General features: G+C 41.5%; 1 pseudogene across 1 annotated transcript; it reads left to right on the top strand.

Moving 5' to 3' along the window:
- The first annotated feature begins 295 nt into the window (after window positions 1–295).
- On the top strand, window positions 296–2560 carry LOC147891030 (presenilin-like protein At2g29900 pseudogene; annotated as a pseudogene). The gene is made up of 2 exons (XR_015542642.1): window positions 296–599; window positions 759–2560. The product of XR_015542642.1 is annotated as a presenilin-like protein At2g29900 pseudogene (transcript).
- The last annotated feature ends 20106 nt before the right edge of the window (window positions 2561–22666 follow it).

Below are 22666 nucleotides of genomic sequence, written 5' to 3' on the forward strand. Positions count from 1 at the left end.
CTTAGCACATGGATGGGGCTAGCACAAGGTCCCCACCTTTTAAACACATGAAATGATGCCATGTGTCCTCTTCCTCCTAAACCCATCCCTAGTTCTTTTTCTGTTAGCACATGGTGGGATGGGAATCATCCTATTTCTTCTCATGTGCTAAGCCCCTTAGCTTAGGTTAGTTAACATAGATACACACTAATTAATTGAATTTGTAGGTACTTATTACGTACTTACTAGGTGTTGAAATTATAGATATAGAAGCCTAAACTAATCACTAACAAACTAACAAAAGTAAGCCAATAATAATCAACAGTTCCAGCAGGGCCAAAAATCCCCAAACTTTCCAGAGGCCTCAAATCTCAGGTTGGTTCTGGATCTTGGCGAATCTGCTTTCTGTACTTTTGATTCATCTACAATCTCTGCCCTCCTTTGAGTTTACTGAACCTTGCAAGCTGTTCCGGACTTTACATCGATCCGGTACGAGGAGGAGAACGCTTTTTGCATATATCTCACCCTTCAGCGATTTGGCAACAGAAAGCAGCCCCTCTTTGCCCATAAACCGTCGTTTTTCTTGAGAAGGCATAAGCGGTTGGATCACTATTGCCAATGTAAGTAACGGAACGCAAGATTTTACACAGTCTTGGGACGTCTTCACAGTCCTCAGTTTGCACCACGTACCAAACCAAACAATGTCTTTTGCCCGATGGTTTTGCCTGTTTAACGTGGCCGCGAGTAGTAGGGTTGATTTGCTTATATGATGTCTGCAGATGTAACTCAAATTTGCGGCAAGATACACGCCCACCTTTATAAGTGATCAATGGACGGCAGCATTTTGGACACCGTCGGGGAGGAAGTTGTGGGTATAATATGCCCAGTTTCCATTTGCATGTTCTTAGTAGTGATCTTGGTTAGGAAATTGCAAACGGAAGTTACAAGCACGGTTTGGAGCAGCATTGCGGTTCTGGTCTACAGCGAGGACAGTACAGATTCTATGTGGACAAAATTTTTTGGTGCAGTACTCAATGCTGGACTGTTTATAGTCATCGTCACAGCAGTCACTTTTATTTTGGTGTTGCTATTTTATTTTCGATGCACAAAGTGCTTGCGGATATACATGGGTGTGGCAGCTTTTACCGTTCTTGCTTACATGGGTGGAAGTGTTGGTGTTCTTTTAATTCAGAACATGTCAATCCCAATAGACGTTATTACTGCTTCTGTTATACTTTACAACGCTGCCATCGTTGGTGTGCTCTCAGTATTTTTCTGTAAAATGCCCATCTTATTCAGTCAGGGTTACTTAGTAATAGTGGGCATGTTAGTAGCTTTCTGGTTTGCATCCCTTCCCGAATGGACCACATGGGCGCTTCTAGTTGCCATTTCATTGTATGATGTGGTTGCTGTATTGACACCAGTAGGCCCGCTGAACCTACTTATACAGCTTGCCATGACTAGGGATGAAGAGATACCTGCTCTTATCTATGAAGCTCGACCTCTTACTGCTGCTGTTCACAGCTCCATCCCAGCACTTACATCTACCGATGTCCCGTTATTGGAAAATTCGGCCAGGCCATCTGGAGGACAGAGAAGAAGGTGGAAAAAGAGAATTAATGTATCTGACGAAAGGTCTTCATTAGTCAGCGAATTTATCTCTGGTTCCAGCGTTCCTCTTCTAGCCAGGGAGGAAGGACAGGAAGGGTTATTTAGTGCAGTCCAAAGGTTACAGAATCTAGATAGATTGCAGAATCATGATTCACTAGCTATGCAGGACATACGATCATCTGCAAGTCATTCTGTTCGTGATGAAGTGTGTACAGATAGTGTAAGCTCGCCTGTTAATGGAATGGTTTCTGGGGAAGAATCGGAATCTCAAAGTGATGTGCATGGGAGGACTCTATCAATGAACGATGGAGGGGCTCTCTCAGGGGATGGTGCATATGTTTATAGTATGGTCAGCACGAATGGATCTGATACAAGATTATTAATCACGGAGGGTCAGGAAATGAATCGGGACACAGTAGATGAGCTAGCTGAAGGAGTTGGGCTAGGTGCATCTGGGGCTATAAAGTTAGGCCTGGGAGATTTTATCTTTTATAGTGTGTTAGTTGGAAGAGCAGCTCTATATGACATGATGACCGTCTATGCTTGTTACTTGGCCATCATAACTGGACTTGGGGCAACTTTAGCTCTTCTTGCAGTCTGGCGTCGTGCTCTTCCTGCATTGCCCATATCAATAGCTTTGGGAGTGGTGTTCTATTTCCTGGCAAGGTTTTTTTTGGAGCCTTTCGTGATGCAATTTGGTACAGATCTGATATTTTTCTAGGCTTTGTGCGGATCCACTACAATAATACCTTGGAATTACAACTATCCCCATCCTGCTTGACTTTAGTCTGATACAATATTTATCTTAATTGGATGGAGTTTCAGATGGCCTTTGTCAAACTGTCTTCAGAGTTCTGATCAGACTTCTGTATTGCAGTCTCAATCACCCAGTGAACGGAAAAATTGATGAACTCGTATTTAAATATCTATATTTCTATAAGTATATTGCTGAACCTGCAAACACGTTCTAGGGGCCTTAAGTCTCAATGGCTGGGCAGGGTGCTCTCCTGAGTTTGTGAATGTTTCATTGGTTAAGTCCTGTAAGTCTCAATGGCTGGGCAGGGTGCTCTCCTGAGTTTGTGAATGTTTCATTGGTGTAAACTTGTTAACTCGCTCTGAATGGTGCTTTGTTGTTGGATGTGTGAGTATACTCGTTGAACTTGCAAAACTATTTATAGGGTATATGCTGGTGTTTTAATAGATTTGTTGATCTTTTGAAAAAATTTTGGGACAAAATTGTTAGTTGTTTTAGACAAGGTCAGGCTCTGGTTTTCAGGAAACATTTGGGGATCTTGTCAGATTGTCAACCTGCCATCTGTCATGTATGCAACAAAATCACTCTCTCTACAGTAAGGCAGGAGCCAATCTGCCATAGCCATGGTTTGTCAGTTAAAGTTTGTTATGTTTTGAGTAATGACCATGGCACAAACAAGGTAGTCAGAAAACCCTCTCCCTTGCATTAAATCAGCATGTTATTTTCCTGGAGAGTTAAAGGAATCGGTTAACTGAGAATTGTTTTGATTAAGTTTCATTCTTTTGAGATAGGGTCCCTCTCCTTGGGACACCATTCCCTGAAGGATTATCTTTCGGAGTTGATTTGTGTTTGTTAAGGTGATTGCAATGTCATTCTTTCTGCACCTTTATACAACTTCAGGTTTTTGTCCTCTCCATTTGTCACCATTTCCTGAAGAAGTATCTTTGGGTGTGGTTGTTCAGGTGATTTCAGTGTTACGACCAGTGGATTCTTGCTGCTCCTTTTCAGTGCCCATCTCACAGCTGTTATGTTTATGCCATTCTCATTCACTTTACGTGCATTACATGTTTAGTTATACATTCAAGTTCCAGTGTTTTCTTAAACAAAGCACACAGTGCTTGTGAGACAAATAACCAAGAGTGATAAGATTCACTGTAAGTTGCAAGTAAACTATGCACGTCAGGTGGAGATAATGACTTGCTATGTAACAGCCTCTTTAGGGGAGAATAGTGCCCATGAATCAGGGAATGGGCACATAAAACGACTGCAGTCGATTCACTAGTCCAATGCAAACAATTTGGTCATGGAAGGATCACACTTGACTAGCTCTCCTCTCCAGTGCATCTTTTTGTCATAGCTAAGCTCACCCTTCTTGCTCCGATAATCAACTGACTATCAGCATTTGGTAGGCACACACATGAAAATATACATGTCCATGCGTTTGACCTAGATTTACTTTTGGGCAGATATGGACGTCATAGCTGTACATGGTGAGTGTATTTTTTGAATGTTTTTGAGTGGAATCTTGTGATTTATATGTAAAGCTATGAAAGAGAGACATTTCGGTAGTGATTGTTATTCTGTTCATAGGAAACTCTGATGTAATCATGATCTCTTTCGTTTTTCATGGGTATGCAAGAGAACTGCACAACAGTACGCCTTGTAGTTGGATTTATGGTAATAGTTAAACTGATAAATCCTCAAAATCAAAAAAATTGGAGCTTAGCATGGAGTGGCAGTGCTAGACAATAATGCACATGCTGTACAGGGTGAGTGTATATTTTGAATCTTTTTGAGTGGAATCTTGGTAGTTTATATGTAAAGCTATGAAAGAGAGACATTTTTGTTAGTGATGGTCATTCCGTTCATAGGAAATTCTTACAGAGCAGAATTCTTGAGCTTTTCCCACTATATGTGGGAGTGGAAGTTCGCGCTCTCCAATCGATTTGGCAATTTACGGCATATCATCAAGTCCTCCTTAGGATAATTTGTTCATCGGTCATCTATGTAGGAAGAACATAAAAAAGAGTCTCTACCATTTGGCGGACAACGGTTAGTTTCAAGTGCCACATACCCTAAGGTACTCTTTGGTCGTTAATAACCTGAACTGAAGCAACATTAAGGCTTAGGGGTACCTTTAGTGCTTCCCATACCTCGCGGGAGATGAAGTTATCGCTCCTGGATCAGTGAGTGCCTTGACGCTTGTACTTGGGCCCTACAATTGGACGCTCAACGTAGCCGGATCTACTATTAGTTCATTAATTGGGCATAGGTGTTCTACTGTAGCCTTAAACAAAGCAATTTGTATTCTCTGTCTAATTTTGGCATTATGTATCTTGGCTTCTTTGATAGCTTGGAGTTTCATCCGGGCTACCTTAACCTTGAGCTGCTTTTCTCGGTGTATGGCCTAGAAGGTGTGTAGAATGAGTGGACCATAATATCTTATCAATTTGCTACCATTGAGGTACCCATCCACCGTCTACTGTCGCTATTTGACATGCGCCTTGTGGAGTAATCTCCACTACGCGGTAGGGACCCATGTCCCTATATTTAAGTTTGCGCTTGGTGTTGCGGATGCTATAGAGAAGTGCTTCCCCTCTTCGAGGTCCTTGTTCTTGAGGTTGTAGTTGAATCATTTTGTACGCCTTGCCTTCTCCACTCGAAGGCCATACGCTACGGGCAATATTGTCTAATCTAGCCATTCAAGATCTGTTAGGTGCTCGGCTAAGGCATTTTCGGTGAGTCTTTCCTTGATTGTGATGCGAAGGCTGGGCACTACATACTCCATTGGCATAACTGCCTGTACCCCAAAGGCTAAGCTGAAGGGGGTGTAGTTTGTCGCCAATTTGTAAGATGCTCGGTAGGTCCATTGTGCTTTGCAATGAGCTTGTGCTCCTAGTCAGTTTGACTAGCTTCGACTATACAAGTTATAATCGTGTAGCATGTTTTGTTTGAGCTTTTGGCTAGGCCATTTGCTCTAGGATAGTATGGCGTAGATTTCCTATGTACGATCATGAATTCGCCAGTTAGGATCGCTATTGTTTCATTGAGGAAATGAGGCCCTCGGTCGCTAACTAGTTCTAATGGACATCCAAACCTTATGATTATTTGTTCATATAAAAACTTAGGTGTGAACCGCGCATCAACCCTCTTTGGGCTTAAATAGGACCAATGAAATATATGCCCCATTTCTCAAAAGGCCGATCGGCTAGGAGCATCTTATTCGCTTTATGGGGAATTTTCACTCTTTGGCAGGGATTGCATCGTTTGACAAACTCGGTTGCATCTGCAAAGAGGGTTGGCCACCAAAGGCTTGCCTGCAGCACCTTACGTGTTGTAATGTTGGAGGCGAAGTGGTTGCCTATTATTCTCGGATGTGCTTCCTCGAGCATGTCTACATACTCGTGTTCGCACATGCATCTGCACATAATGCCATCTTTTCCCATGCAGTAGAGTTGGTTTGAAATTAATTGGTATGGCGTTGCGTCTTAGTGAGTTTGCGGGCTCTGTCCTTTAGGACTTCATCGATCGGTAATCCGTTTGCCAGGTAGTGGCCTATTTCACCTGCCCATTATGTAATTATGTCAATAAGAAATAAGGAAGCATCTGGAAGGTCATCCGCGACTCTTGTTGGAGGCTCTCTGTTGGGAATCCTCAATAGGTGGTCGGCTAGGACGTGGGTCTTTCCTTTATGCACTGCGATTGTGAAGTCAAACTCTGGGAGGATTAACATCCACCTTGTTATGTGTCCCATCATGTAGGGCTTATTAACTAGATATAGTATTGCCTGATGATCAACAAAAAAGGCAAGTTTGTTGGCTAACAAGTAATGCCTAAACTTCTTAACTGCATAAACCATGGCTAGACCTTCCCTCTCTGTTGTAGTGTAATTAAGCTCGACATCATCATTTAATTGCTGCGGCTAGCAAAGTACACGCGGTAGTCCCAGTTGTACTCCCCTACTTGGGCTAACACGCACTCGATGGCAAAGCTTGAGGCATCTATGTGGATGTGGAATATTAAATTCTAGTCTAGGGCCCACAATACCGATGCTGTAACTAGAGCTAGCTTGAGAGCTTCAAAGGATCTCTGATGCTCCTCGGTCCATTCAAATACTATCAACAATTTATACAATGGCTGTGGGCTATGTCTGCATAGAACATGATGAATCTTTGATAGTAACCCGTATTGCTTGTAAACTGCTACACTCCCTTGGTGTTTGTGGGTGGGGGTAGCTCCAGAATGAGCTTGATCTTATTGTAATCTATGGATGTTGGACACTATGTGACCAAGAATCACTATGAGTTTGACCCAAAATTGACACCTGAGAGGATTTAGGGATATCTGATATAACCTACACTTCTCAAGGACTAACTTCAGGTATTTCAGATGATCGTCCCATTTTGAATTCATGCACAAGTCATCCAAGAAGTCTTACGAAGTCTCTTAGGTACCCCTTGAAGGCAATGATCATCAATCGTTGAAATGTGGCAGGCGCATTGGTGAGCCCAAATATCATCACCTTGGCCGCATACACACCCCATTAGATTGCAAAGGCAATTTTATGCTGATCCTTTGAGGCGATGGATACCTAATTGTACCTTGAGAACCCATCTAGGAAGTTGCTAGCTTCCTTTCCGGTTACCTTTCTAGAACATGTTTCGTGAAACGCAATGGGTAGTGGTCGCATCTTGTGTTGGCATTGACCTTTGTCAAGTCCACGTATACTCGTATTTTTCCATTCTTCTTAAGGTCTGTCACAATGGATGACACCTAGTCTGTATGCTCTATCTCATAGACGAATCCCACATCTATGAGTTTTTGGATCTCCTCCCTCACTATGAGCGCATATTTTGGATTCATAGGATAGGAACATTGTCGCAGTGGCCTGATATCATTTACCATGGGTATGATGTGCTGCACAACTTCATCAGCGGGCACACCCTTCATGTCTATACACTTTCGGGCCATGGAGTCCTTGTACTCTCGAACGAGGGCAATTAAGGTCTACTCCTCATTAGGGGTGAGGTCATCGGGTATCTATATAGGTTGTGGCTCCACCCCTTCTGGTGCCAGGTTCACTTCCTTAACCTTGGTCGAGCCGTCGTATCCTTGGAAGAAACCTTCTTCTTGGGTTCTCTTGGCATGCTAGTATATGATTTTGCGGTCTTCTATTGTGTAGGCCTTATAATGAGAAGGAACTTGTCACAGGTTCTTCCTTTCTTTATCCTCCTCCATTTTTTGGGTTTGCCCTTGCTGGAAGCCTTTGGGCTTTTGGAACTTTGGAGCTTGGATCTAAAGGGGGCTCCTCCATGGCAGTTGTAGAGCCTATTGGAGTGGTAACCCTACTCAACCTTGGAGGAAAACTTATTGTGTGTAGTAGTGGCTCCCACATATGTTAGCCAATGGAAGTCCGATTTGACTCTAGCTTCACCCTTGCTCACTTAGCGGTATTTGAGCATATTAAACATTCAGAGGGGTACCACCATATTCAATTCCTCACGCTCGAGGGTTGTTATTTGGAACCCTATTCTTTCTGGACATTAATATTTGCCAGAATGTGCATCCAATTTTGAGAGAACTCTGACTCGGGGAGAGGGACATAGCAAAACTCATCGGCCTCCTTCCCGTCGCATTCTTTCTCACAAGTTTGGAGCAGTTTTAGGGATGTTGTCTTGTCCATTGTGTCAGATTTTGTAGCAAACAGGCATCCTGATACTGGGTGGGCCTTGTAGGTGCACAGGTCCCCTTGCACGATTTGCTAAATAGATATTGTTTATGCACCAATCATGTACAAGCTCGGATATTCGTCAAAAGGGCATACCTAGGACGACTTCATATCCGCGCTGCTAGGTGAAGTCCATTACCACAAATCGAACAAGGTACTTGAAGCCAAACACCTTAATGTTAATACTTGTGAGGACTCCTAGGGGTTCAGTAGTTTTGCCATCGGCTAGCTTCACTACAAGATGGGTTCGCTTGAGGGAAGGTTTCCCCCATGTTTCCTAGCATTCTTTGGTGCATAAACTTATGTCTGCTCCCCCATCTAGGATGGCGTCAACCTTTTGGTTCTGGTAGGTTATGGGGATAGCTACATTGGTGTTATCACCTTTGAAGTTTTGGCCTAATTTATTGATGGGAACCTTAGCTAGGTTCTAGCCCTCCTCTTGTGGTTCTTATGCAAGGATTTGCTCGTTCATCCAACTTGAGAGGTCTTGCTAGAGTGTAGGATTCCCCCGCAGCAAGGATGCAATTGGCATCTTGACCTCTATGGAGAGGAAGGTCGCTAACCCGACAATATCGCGTGGTTCCTAGGAGGCCTCCCTTCCCACCGATAGTGGCTCCTCAAAGCCGTATAGGTCTTCCTCCTCTCTCAAGTTCTACAACACTAGGTCCTCTTGAAACATATGTTGCAACAAGTCCAAGGCCTTTGAGTTATCGGGAGCTAGGTGGTTCCTCTTCTTCCACTCTTTCTTGCACTCTAAGTATTGTCGCTTCCTATGAGTTGTTAGGTGGTGAGGGTGGGTGGTATCCGACTCTTTGTTGACCTAGAGTCCATGCTCAAATTTCTCTTGGCACTCTCGTACCAAATTCTGAGCGTCTATTAAGTGTTGTTTCTCTAAGATCGGGGGTTTCGATAAGCTCCCTCATGAGCATGTATGGACGTGATGCCTTGGGTCCGCATTGGTTTGTTTACCTCTAGATATGGGGGCGTACTAGGATCATCCAAGGAAGGGGCTCATTCAAATGTATAGGAGGTGGCAAGGGTGGTTGTCTCCTCATCTGAACCGTCTTGGATGAGCACTTGATTTGTTCCTTCGCCCACCCTGATGACCTTCTTGGGCTTGGTATGTGGGGATTGGTGTGCCTTGGGAATTTGAGACGTGGATGCCCTATCCTTCCTTGCTTGCTTCATCTCCTTGCATAAGGCCTTTCCCTGCATCCTTGTGATGACCTTCATGGGCACCGTTGCTACTTGACCTTGTTTGATGCTTAGCAAAATGATGCTAGCGCTCTTAAGAAGGGTGGTCGGAGTCATTGGCCTCCTCAGGGCAATCCATAAATAAATTCTCCACTCCACATCGAGCACACAAGGGTGTGGGCATAGTTGAGGAGGGTACTACTAGGGTGAGATCTCTGTTAAGGACAGTCCTTTAAAAAGTGTCCCTTGGCATTTAAAGCATGATATGAGAGGGTTCTCTGTGCTACCCTTATATGGGCATTTTCTTGCCTTGTGTGGACCTTGACATGTATAGCATTGGATTGGGGGCCTCCGTGCCAAGGAATTTCTATCTCTTGCCCTCGACACCACGGGCATTGTTTTGTATACCAGGACATGTTGATCCTCATGTAAAAGGTAGTGACTTATGATGCCACTTCCTTTCTTGTAAGGATGACAGCCATGCTCAAGCTCTTTCGAATCACTAGGTAATTCCTCCACCAATACTTGTTTGATTGGAGTTATATGAGGTGGGGGCAGTTGCAGACCTAGTATGGGTGGCGGTAATGGAGCATGTTGTGCCCTATATTGCCTTGGATTGGCTAGAGGGGCTCCTTCTGCATACATTGGATTGGGTGGGGTCGTCAAGGCTCGTTGGGGCCGCCTTGTTTGGTAAATTGGTTGGGGAAGGACCTTCGAGAATCAACACTAAGAGGTGTCATGGTTCCCCCATCTATAGAAGTGTGCACAATAGAGTGCTTGCCTTGCTTTGAGATGGGGGCACTCATTCGAGGGGTGATTGCCATTGCATACATCGTACCAAACATTGTCTCTTCTCGAGAATAAGTCGGGGTTACTCGGTGCTTCCTTGGAGGTTCCTACCTTCCACTACTAGCCTAGTTGATTTAGTAGATTAGAGGCCAACTCACCCATATCTAAACCCTTAGACTCTTTATCCTCCTTCTTAGTAGGCTCCATACTGGAATACCTTACCATCGTGATACCTTGGATGGAGTTGTAGCTTTGTCTTTGGTGTCCTTATCGATCATGTTGTCACTTATGTGGATGGCTACCTTGCTGCAAAGTTCAAAAGAAGTTGGGTTCATAACCATTAAATGATCATGAAGCTTTGGGTCCACTAATCCGATGAGGAAGCGTGGCAATAGTCGCTCGTCACTCATCCTCTCTTGTGGTTCGCAATGGGAATTTAGGTGTTTGATCCTAGCAATGTCACCTTGAAGGGACTCATTCTCATTCTGTTTCACCTCATGCAACAGATTAATCAAGAACCACTTGTGAACTACATTGGTGTTGAGAAAGATCCTTTACAAACTGTGGTATCAATGGTGACACACATGTTGTGGAGATGTTGGAAGTGTGCCTACGGAGCTCCTCACTCCCATGCCAACCCTTGTGGGAGCCTTGTGTAGTGAAAGGCTTCACTTGTGTCACTCGAGTGCCTACCGGCGGATCATTGCAATGGGATTTCGAATGAGAAGGAGGTGAGAAAGAGAGAGAGAAGGGGGAGGGAAGAAGGGAAGGGGATGGAGAAGGAGACGAAGGTAAAACATGTCAATATTATGACCAACTCTCTTTGTAGGAGGGAAAAGATATTAAGGTAAGACTAATTAATGGATAACTTTGAAACATGTAGTGTTTCTCATCTCAAAGAGAGTCTCCCTCTTAGAGTATTTATAGATTGTCTTAGTATGTAGTTCTATATTCATTTAATTGTTCATCATACTTGATAAAGTAAGTCATGAATTCTATGAAAATAGGAATTCTCAAGCAACAATCTTACCATCAATCCAAAGTCATAAATATTAATCTATAACAAATAAATATGGAGCACAAAGTGCTGATAAATTATCAATGTTTTAAAGTTACCTATTTCTTTATAGAGATTTCATTTTTAAAATGAATACTTTTTTTAATTTTAGAATTTACAAAATTATTTTTTAAAGCAAAAGTCTATATAAACTTATTATGTTTTTAAATGGATACGTTTACATTTCACCTCAATTTTAAAATTTAGTTAAAATCTGGTACTACTTTGAGAGAATTTTAAAAGCAGGTAACAAGCAATAGTTCTCACTTAATACACAATAGTGTTAAGGCAAGAAGTCATGAATGACCTTCGAGAGCACCTTTCCTACTTGGCAAACATCTAAATGGAACTAAGCCTCTTATTGAACCAACTCGGGCTTCTCCTCACTTTACATTTAGATTGAGCATCAATGCTAGCTAGCTTTGTTGCATAAAAAATATATAGCGAAAGCCTCACTCAATGGTCGTCACCCTCTAGCTTTCTACTTGTCGTAGATAGGTCATGCTACTTGTACAACAATTTCCACCTTAGGTTAAGCTTGTCTTAATTTAGTATCAAGGGTAGAGACACTAATTAAATGAAATTTGAATAAAAATTGAGGAGGGCACTAATTAATTATAATTTGAATAAAAGTTGAGTAAGGACACATATTATTAATTGGAATTTGAATTTGATATACGTAGTCTCCTTAGCCTTTGCATTTACCATTTTAAGTTGACATACAAAATTTGTGAGTTCAAAATTTACAACTAATGATATCTCTACAAAACTTAGGTTTATATTCACATCATTCTAACTCACCTTTCTCAAAACAAAAAAATTTAAAGTACAAATCTTGATATACCCATTGTGACATTTATGCATGCACAATTATATTATTTATTGAAAGGATAGCTTACACATATTATGGTCAACCCTTGACGTAGTCCCACAAGAATCTACCCTCGACCCCAACACAATGAAGAATTCTGAGAGCCCAAGGAGTACCATGGTCCCACATATAGTGCAACTCAAGGAGAAAGTTGCCAAGGTCATCGGGGGAGGAACACAAGAGCTGAACCCTAAAAGCAAGGTAGTTACACAAGAACCTTCCTCCAGGCCCATATGAACACCATTGGAATTCACCGTACCAAGGGTAGCACCTGTAGTGTCACCCATACCTACTTCTCCTATCAAGTCAAAGGCCACGGTACCATAAGAACCTACCCCCGCTTAGGTACAGCCACACAAGAACCTGCACACGTTGTTTTGAAGGAGGTCCATCAACTTGAATGTAGCAGCGCCAATCCTTACCTAACAACCACGACCATGAACAAAATTAGCACATGCTCTACTTGGATATTAACGAGGTATGCTGCTTTTCAAAATTCAACTCCACTACATTCCACAAAATTGACCCTTCATCCGATGCACGATCATCAAGTCTAGGTTTAGGTGAGTTTGTACGGTAGGCATATCACCCACATGCAGCACCAACAACTCACAAGTCCTCGGTAACCATAGCACACCCACCCAATATCATGGTTAGCAAAGGTGAATACGGTTAATACATTTTTGCATTTTTTGTATTTTTGTGCACTGACCTCACAGGTTTATGCATCATGAAATCTGTCTTCCCCGCTTCCTCCCCTAGGTAGCACCCTCGACACTCAACAGCCCCCTCAACCACTCTGACAACCATCCAAATTTCCATTTTCAAGCCATCCCACCGAATCGTTGCCATACTGCCATCCTGTTGGATTGTCGCCTTACTTCCATCTTGTTGGATCGTCACCTTACTTCCATCCCGTTGGATCATTGCTTCCATCCACCGGATTAATAGGTCTAAAGCCAGTAGCGGGATGACTGCCTTGTCACCTTGATATGAAGCTGCTCGGGGAGTTCATCACCACGTCCAATTCAAATTTGCATGCTTGCGTACTCCAAAATGCAACAGGGACCCCCCACTTCCACCACCTCAATGTGGATGTACTACGCACAGCCTTCGGCCTACTAGTGGTCTTGAAAAAGTATACACACAAGAAGAAATTAGACGAGCCCCTCAGAAAAAATTGCAACTACAATAGAAAGAAAAGTAAGGGCCACATCAACTTCTCAGAGCTCACAGTGCCAGAACTAGACAAATCGAAGAGAGTGATCTAGTTGTTGACAAAGGTCAAACATACAAACCACCACTAGTCTATAGTGCCAAACATACTTGCCAGGCTAGTAGGGCCGCAAGCCACAAATTGGGTAGATTATTTCTGCACCTAGATGAGGGAGGACCTAAAAACACATGGTGATGTCTTTGGCAACCCAATGCTCTACATGCCCGTCATCTACCATATGTTGGTACAGCAACCGCTAGCCAAATTTGGGCTCATTGACAAAGAAGCCATAGGAGAAGTTTTGGCTGAAGAACACCCAGTGGTGCCCGAACCCAAGAGGCTCAGGCCAAGTATGACCTCATCAAGATGCCCTACTCAACAACCACTTGAAAGCCAACTAAGGGAGCAATACGAAGACCACAAATGTGGGAATTCCTGGAGAGACAGAGACATCTCGAGGCCTCCAACCGTCAACCTTGGCATAAACTCTCTTCTTGGGTCCACATTATGGACATGAGAGCATCGATTCAAACTCATTTTCAAAGAGACCACATGCTGGGCACAAGTCGTTACCAACATTTGGTCAAAATAAAGGCCGTTCTGCCTTAATATCATCTTCTCGCAATTGGTAGGTCTTGCTAATTACAATAGTAGTGTGTTCCTTCCAAGAGGGCTTCCAATCAAGAAATCTTCGGAGTAGTTCCTCTTTGTATGTAATAAAAGATTTTAAGCCTTTTATTTCACCTTTGGATTTCTCACTGAATTCTTTTATAGATGCACACATGGACCATAGAGCAAGCCCTTGATCACACTTATCCCAACATACTCCCCCTCAAGGGTTTGCCTCTTGCAATGTCAAGGATACATCTAGTCTCATAGTTTCTCATGCCATCTCATGGTGGTCACACATGGCCAGCTCATGGTGGTCAAGGATAAATCTATGTCTAGGATCTCATGCTAGCAAAGGTGCCCAAGGGTCAAGGTTCACAAAAATGGGATAGACCAAACACATATCACATGGCCTACATCATATGGTGACCAGAGGTGATTTACAAAAGACAAAACATATGACATTTTTTTTGGAGTACTACTCCAAGCAGAGAACCTCAAAATGTGACCAAGTGATGATAAATAAAAAATTCAAAGACAAGTTGCTTAAAAGGCAAAGTCCTTGTCTTCTACCACAAAGTTGGATGCTTCTTTTGCCGATGGAGTTCTCTCTTCAACCATATTTGACATAATCGTCTTTTTCTCATTGCAAAATTTTTCAGAGTGATTATTCTTTCCACAATATAGCAAGGGTTGATTCTATAACAATCCTTCTCAAGGTGATTGTTTTTCCCATAGTGTTTACAAGCCTTGTACTTGCTCTTTGAAAACCTCACTACAAGTGCATCTGTATGCATTTTTCCCACTCTTGAATTGTTCTTCCTTTCCTCTTCTTGTAAGGCACTAATGATGCCTTCTAATGAGGGTTGAGGTAGATTCTTCAAAGTAGTAATCACATAGTCAAAATCCTTAGGCATGCTCTTTCAAAGCACTGCCATAGCATCATCCTCGGTGTGACAGGGGAATTAATTGAAGCTAGTTGTGTCATAATACTTCTCATACTGTTGACATGGGAAGCAACGTTATCTCCCTCCATTCTAAGTTCAAAGAACTTAATTTTTAGATTTAATTTGGAAGTATGAGAGCTAGCACCAAACAATATATCTAACTTGTGCCATGCTTCAAAAGGGGATTCCAAATCTAAGATGTGGTGTACATAGTCATCACCCAAACCTAATGCAATGATGGCATAGGCTTTCTCAATTCTCTTTGCATCTGCAGGTGTAGAAGTAGAGTCAATGGCTTTTCCTTTACCTTTTGTTATAGTTGATTCACGTTCCTAAGAGGTTTGAGTTCCTTCTTTGACTAAGTCCCGACTAAGTCCCATAGATTATCCTTCATAAGCATAAACTTTATGTGCATCTGCCAAGTATGGAATCCTTGGCCATTGAACTTGTCAATTTTATCAGTAGCCATGAGAGTGTAACACTTACCTTTTATCACAGGCAATGTCTACTCTCTTACAAAATGACTAGTCTTGTGGAACAAAGAAATCTCCCTCACCATACAAATGTAGATTGCTAGAGATAAATTCAAAGAATCCTAATTGTTTAGCATACTCATACCCTATTGGCTTCTCCTAGAGTTTCTTGGCTGGGGTCTTCTTCACTTTGAATTTTGTCCTTCTTGTTGTCTTCTTCAAGTGTTTATCATTTGAAGATCCCTCAAAGCTTGGAATTTCGACACAAGATCAGTTATAACTGAATTTCAAACTGAAAATACATTCTCAAGCATCAACATAGCATTTTACTCTAGCATCAAATTTTCAAAAAACTGTCAAAAATTTAGGATAGTGCTCCAAAGGTGAAGCTGGAAAATGATTTAGATCACTTCAAATGAGAAAGCATCTAAAAGCCCAAAGATTGCTCACATAATTATGAAAATTTCTAGCACTTAACCATGTTCAATGGTTCACAGTAGAAGGAGATATCACTATTACCCCCAAATTGAGAAGTCTAAAATTGGAGGGTGCAATTGAAGCTGAAGAGAAAAGATTTGAGAGGGATTTCAAAGGCAAACAGAAGCTCTTACTGAGGACTACTTCCAGCATAGAGGATTGTCAAAAAAACGTGCAACATTGCTCATGATAAGAGTGCCTCTCCGATTGGTATTTTGCTTGTTTCTCCTTATCCCTACAAGCATTTGAGCTCAAAATTCATGAGCAAAAAGCTCATAGTGTTGCCCAGGCGTGGCTAAGAGGAGTTGGCAAAATATTGCATCAATAGGTGGAATTGCTTGAAAGTTTGTCGAGTAGAGATCGTGTCGGCACAACCTGTAGAGGGCATCTCTCCCTAATTGCTTGGTGTCAAAGGTGCACCCTAAGTAGTGGAAACTTTAGCTCAGAGGCTCTAGGAATGGTTGCTTAATGGAGGAGAACAGAGCTAAGCAAAATTTGGAGAGAAAGAGGGCAGAAATGAAGAAGAAGATGATGACGTGGCATATTGAAGCTACAATGGGCTAGGGACTCAAGGAGGCTCTGATACCAAATGTAGAGGAGTGTGGGGTAGAAGATATGCATGGTGGCACAAAGAGTGAGAGCAAAAGTGAGGCAAAATCCATTGTTATTAGAATGAAGGAATGACCTCCATTTTATAGAAAGAGAGGATGGTGTAGGCACCTCCCCTATATTAGTGGCAATTAGCCCCTACATTAGTGGGACTAGCCTAAATCAACTCCCATGTGGGGGCCTTTGGATTACATCATCTCTTAGGTCACACACTAGACACATCATAGCACTTGATTTGCCTCTACAACACACATACACACACACATGTGACTCCCCTAGATGCACACATGCACCATAGAGCAAGCCCTTGATCACACTTATCCCAACACATTAGTCATGCTCTTTTCTCATAAGGTTTATCCATGTTGGTTTGACTGTATGCCATGGTTTATTTTTCCTTCATTAGATGGCCCATTTTTGTAGGTTGTAAGGAGGAGCAACTGTTGGGCTAGTTGTAACTTCCTTGTTGATTTGTAATGTCTACCCAGGTCCTAATGGACATTAGTCATGCTCTTTTCTCATAAGGAAGTGTTGGGCTAGTTGTAACTTCCTTATTGATTTGTAATGTCTCCCCATGTTCTAATGGACATGAGTCATGCTCTTTTCTCATAAGGTTTATCCATGATGGTTTGAGTGTATAACGTGGGCTATTTGCCCTTCATTAGATGGCCCAATTTTGTATCCAATTTTTTTGGGGTCGATATAATTTGACTAGTTTGGCGGGTGAAAATAAGATAAATTACATTCTGTGGGCCTACCCTATTGTGTGGAAGCTAGGTTGAAGTAATTTCATTGATGAAGTTAGGTTGAAGTAACTTCATAGAGTTTGTAGATGAGCAAGTGGTTAGACTAGTAAATGAAGTTAATTGTGGATTTTGGTTTTTAATTTGCTATGGTTATCCATATTTGGTCTAGAATTGACCCATGAATTATTGTGGGTGTGAAATGAGTTGTTCCATTTGATGAGTAGCCATGAATTCATCAAGTTGTCCTTTGCTTGGGCTCAATGACATGAAGTATATGTTGAAATCTCCAAGGATGAATGTTGTGGTTCTTTGTGGTATTTGATGCAATAAGACTTGGTGCAAGTTTATCAAGGTTCTTGTTGGGGTTTTTGATGACTTGTGAACATTTATTATTGTGAGATGTTGGAGTTTCAAGGTGTTGATTATGGTCAACAAACATTCACATCCTTTCTCATACAAGCAACCTTCTTTTTCAACATGCACATTATGTTGCTGGCAACACCTAGCCCTAAGTTTCGTGCAGAGGAGGAAAATCCTAGAAGTAAGAGTTAATCTCATGGCCCAACACAGAATTCTTACAGAGCACAATTGCTACGAGCATGGTTGAAGCGTTTAGTATGTCATTAGCATGTGGGTGGAATGATCGAGCATTAAAAGATTGTGATGTTCTTATTTGTTGCTGATGCATGGTAAATTTTTTGTTGGTCAATTCTCCAAGATTCTTGCAATCTCAACCTATGAATCTTCAAGGACTATTGAGTCAACCTTGATCTATTTTGGGAAGGTAATGGGCTAAGTATGAGCAGGTTTGAGTCAACTTTCTTTAAGCGATGTTGAGTTAACTTTCATCTATTCTGCAAAGGTAATGGGTTGCATATGAACAAGTTTGATGGGTGCAAAATTGATGTGTACACAAGACCATGTGATTTAATTTTTGAAGGGTCAAATGCGAGGGAGTCCTTGAGCTTGATGGATGGTTCTTCTTGTAGCTAGTTGGACTAGAAATTGGTTTTGGGACATGGAGTTTTGATCATTTTTGCCAATTTGGAATTCTCTTGTGATTTGGAGGATTGGGTCCAGGATGATGGAGTCTAAGATATGTAGAGTAATGCACTCTATGATCTTTCTTGTGTGCCAATTCTCTCGTTTGAACTCAACCCAAGCAACAAATGGTTTTGAGACAATGTTTGATATGTTTATTGATCTACAACATGCTTTATGCCTTGCATTTGCTACACGAAGAATGCGGAGAGTTGTTCCTAATAAGTTCAAGACCTCAAGGTTATGCTTGTCTTCATAGAGATGGTGTAGAAGAGGTGTGGGACATTCTATTTTTAAGGTGAAGGTTGCACAAATTTGGGATTGATAGTGGAAAAGTCTTGGCTTCTATGCTCTCCAATTTGCATCCTATTTAGAATGCTAACAAATTGTGCATGTGATTGTCTAATGGGTGTTTTGAGTTCATAGTATGATATGTTGTTTCTCCAGAAGGACAAGAGTAGTGCAAAGTTGCTTGATCTCTTCAACAATATCCTTGAATATTTTGTAGGGCTTTCCTAGCATAAGTCTCCACATGGGAGGAAAACTATAGCATTGAAAGCACTGAAGAAACATGGTGGTTGTGCTTGACCACTTGTGGGATCTTGTTAGATTGTCAACTTGCCATTTGTCATGTATGCAAGAAAATCATTCTCTATATGGCAACACAAGAGCCAACCTACCATAACTATGGTTTTTCTACTGACGTTTTGGTGATTTTTATGCTTTGAGTAATAACCATGTCCGAAACAAAGTAGCCAAAAAACCCTTTTGCTTGCATCAAATCATCATGTTATTTTATTGGAGAGTTGAAGGGATTGGTTAATTGAGAATCATTTTGATTAATTTTCTTTCTTTTGGGATAGGGACCCTCTCCTTGGGACACCATTTCTTGAAGGATTATATTTGGGAATTGATTTGTGTTTATGAAGGTGATTATAGTGTTATGATCAGGTATTTCAATCTAGTAAATAATCTAGCAAATCCTTTTTTTTTTCTATATAGAGACCGGTCAAAGTTCCTTGTGTGGGTTTCATCTCATGCTCCTCTTGGTGCCACGCTTGCCAACGCTTTTTATCGCCCATATTAAGCCCCTGCTTGCAGTGGCAAAGATTGCAAGGTTGGTTCCCTCCTCCTTTTTTAAGATATAGTAAGATAAGTAAGATAAGAAGAACCATGTCGCCAGTCACCTCCCTTCACGAACAGATTAGAGAGCCTCTCGTATCTATTGCTCAATATATTGCCGTATGAAATGCCAAAGACCAACCGCGTAACACTATCAATAGTAGATCCTTTGGGTCTGTGAAACAAGCAGGTAGTCTGCTACTTCAAATCAGCCACGCCTTCGACACATAGTTTGCATAAAGCAACCGGAAACCTTTAAACAATAGTTCCCTATCAACCTTGACTCGAACCAAAACAATGTGATCTGCTACCCAATATCCAATCAGGCAAGCAAAACTTTCCTATACTGAAATAAGTACTCTTTGTGATCACCTTTTACATCAATTTAGAGCAATCGGCTGCTCTTCCAAACTCAATTTTGTCAACTCACAAAAAGTCCACAAGCAATTAATATGAGGCCACACGTAGGCCTGTCAACAAACCAAACTTTGATCTTCTTTCAACTAGCAGAATTCTAAACAAGAATGGCCAGCCTCCTGACCTCTAAACCAAAACTAACAAAACAAAGATGGGCATCTCCCACCGTAATTGAAATGAGCCAACACCTCATGAAAACATGATTAACTACCCTCGGAGATGAGCAAGAAGATGTCCTGCTGAACCAAGGCTAGCTGCCCTTTTTATAGATGATCATTTGGTAGTTGCTTTCACACATGCTTTACTTTTCATCCCTTACTTTCCCATGCAAAAATCCTTGGCCATTGATTGGCTCCTTTCATCCACCAATGAGAGCCATCCCCTCTTTCTTTATAAGCACACAGTCTTAACTTAGTTCACCATTTGTCTCATGTGCCGTGATCCAAGATCCAAGTTCCACATCCAAACTCTGATGGCCACGCAATCATCTCATTGGTGACAATGCCTTTTTTATTATTTCGTCGGGTTCTCTATGCAAGCAACACTTATTCATAAAATATGTATACAATACAAAATTTCATCTCAAAAAAATAGAAAAGATTACTATCGTGGTATCCACTAGGTATCATCTTCTACTCTATCCGTGCAAGCTACATGTGACCTATCAGTGCTAGTTTCTCCTATGCATGAGTGCTCTTATCTATGATCTACTTGGCATTTTCATATGGCGCATTTAGACGCGGAGATAGATGCAAACCAGAGAATACAGAAAGTGAGATTTTGGTGTACATCATTGCTTTCCAAACATTGCCCATGATTACCAAAGCACATAATTTTTTGCAAGCCCACATATACAAGAATTAAGTGAGATGAGGAGAATGAGACAATATGTAAAATAGTTTTGCCAATATCAATTATGGGGCTACGGTTCAATCTCATCCTCAATGAGATCAACCCTTGCCAAACTATCTACTTCAAAATCCAAGCAAGTGTTTAGATCTACAAATACATTCAACCCACTACTACTTCCATGGAAAAGAATGAGGGCAACCGAGTAATGAGGTAATCAGTGGAACAGGAAGAGTTTGAGGACATAAATTGATTGTTGGATTGCTATGTGGAAGAGGATAGGGCGGCTGTGTGAAAATTCCGACAAAATTTTGGTCCCAGGGGGGTCACTTTATATAAACCCTCTCTATCACGTGTGTTCAAGGCCTATATTTAAAATCCCTTATCTGTAAATTTTCTCATTAATAAAATATACTCCTTTTCTATACAAATCTGTAAATTTTTTCCAAAACTATTTTAAATAGTCCCTTATGTATATTTATTTCTGTAAATTTTAGAAATAAAAAATATCCTTTTGTTGAGCTCACGTGATATGGTTACATATGATGAGTTACCCCCCCGAGATTTTGGTAGAGTCTGGGGGAAACTGTTGAGATACCACTTTTTTCAGTTTGGAGATTTGCCCTTGTGAGGCAGAAGCTATGTTTTTTGTAGTGACAGAATATTTTGCAGTGTTCTATAATGGCGTCTGATTCTCTTTCACTCAGTCGCACAAAAAGAGCCCATCACATTTTTCCTCCCCCCACCAACTGCTAGAGCATGCACATGCTCAATAGCACATGTCCTGTCCTCCTGTTGTCATCTTGGATCAGAAGGAAAAGATGCACTTGACCATTGCTTTAGCTTGATAGAATAGGTGGATCCTCCTAGATCAAAGACCTACTCACTTCCCTTAACACCCTCCTGCTTCCAACTCTTGCCTTTATGATGCCATATCCTGCTACACTTCACCTCATCTTCAATATGTTCTCTTCCCAACAACATCAAGATATTTCTCTTTATCTGCTACAGTGTCTTCCTTAATGGCATCTTATCATATTCCACTTGTTTTCCTTTGACAAATCAGGTTTCAATTGCAGCTTCATCTGTAACGGGCCTCTAAGTCTAGCAATGAATTCCTTTGCCAAATCAATAGCTTCTTGGAATTTGGATACAGCTTTCAATTCCAACTTCATCCGTAAAGGGCCTCTAAGTCTAGCAATGAATTTCTCCTTTTTCAACATGGCAGGTGGTTGTTCATTCCCTAGTGACACACACCAATGATCCCACAAAGCGGTTGAAGTCCTGAATATATGCATCAAGGGGACCTTTTTGCACAAAATTCTCTATTTCATGCCACAACTTACTCAGATCTTCTACCCTCCTGTAGTGTGTAAGAAAGCATCCCTTGCTAATTCAAATGTTACCTCTACCAGTGGATTATTCACTGCTTGAGTGGCATCGTAGGCATGCAACCACTGCCTAGCTTCATCTCGCACACAATAAGTAAAGATCCCATGACATGAAGGATGGGTCTTGTTGATTCTTAATCAAACAAGTAATTTCCCATCGCTCCATGAATTTCTCGGCATCTTTGCCCGGCATCCCATGAAACAATGGGAAGTCCTGCACCATTACTTCTAATGATCAACCACTAATGATTCCGGTCTTGTAAACTGAAGATCTAGAGTTCAATCCTTCGTGGAGGCACCAAAAACATGATGAGACTGGTAGAGCAACCTGGAAATTCCTTTATAGATGGGACAACAGTTATGTTCATGACTAGACTATGTATTATCTGCTGTGTAGATGACATTCTTTTGACCTTCTAATGGTTTCATCTCTGTGAGCCATTCTTGATGATTCGTCATATGAGATGATGCACCGCTGTTGATGTACCAAGGATCTTTATCTGCTTGGTCGACTTGATTGTTGAAATCCTCTTTTTGTATTGAAATCAATATCTAGATACACTGTATCGGTCTTTTGCATTTCCTCATTTGCAAGAAACATATTCCCATGTTCATTTGCATAATGACTGTGACTTGAATGTCCACCATGATGATTTCCCCTTCTGTGAAAATTCCCTCTGGATTGACCGCCTAGGTCATATTGCTTCTTGCAGAAATCTCTTTCATAGTGTTCAAACTTATGACAGTAGTTGCACTGGATGTTTGACACATTGGTGGATGCATTCC

Source organism: Dipteris shenzhenensis, chromosome 18, assembly GCF_047967505.1.
Source record: "Dipteris shenzhenensis isolate YYH24624 ecotype China chromosome 18, Dip_SZ_1.0, whole genome shotgun sequence".
In the NCBI taxonomy this organism is placed as follows: Eukaryota; Viridiplantae; Streptophyta; class Polypodiopsida; order Gleicheniales; family Dipteridaceae; genus Dipteris; species Dipteris shenzhenensis.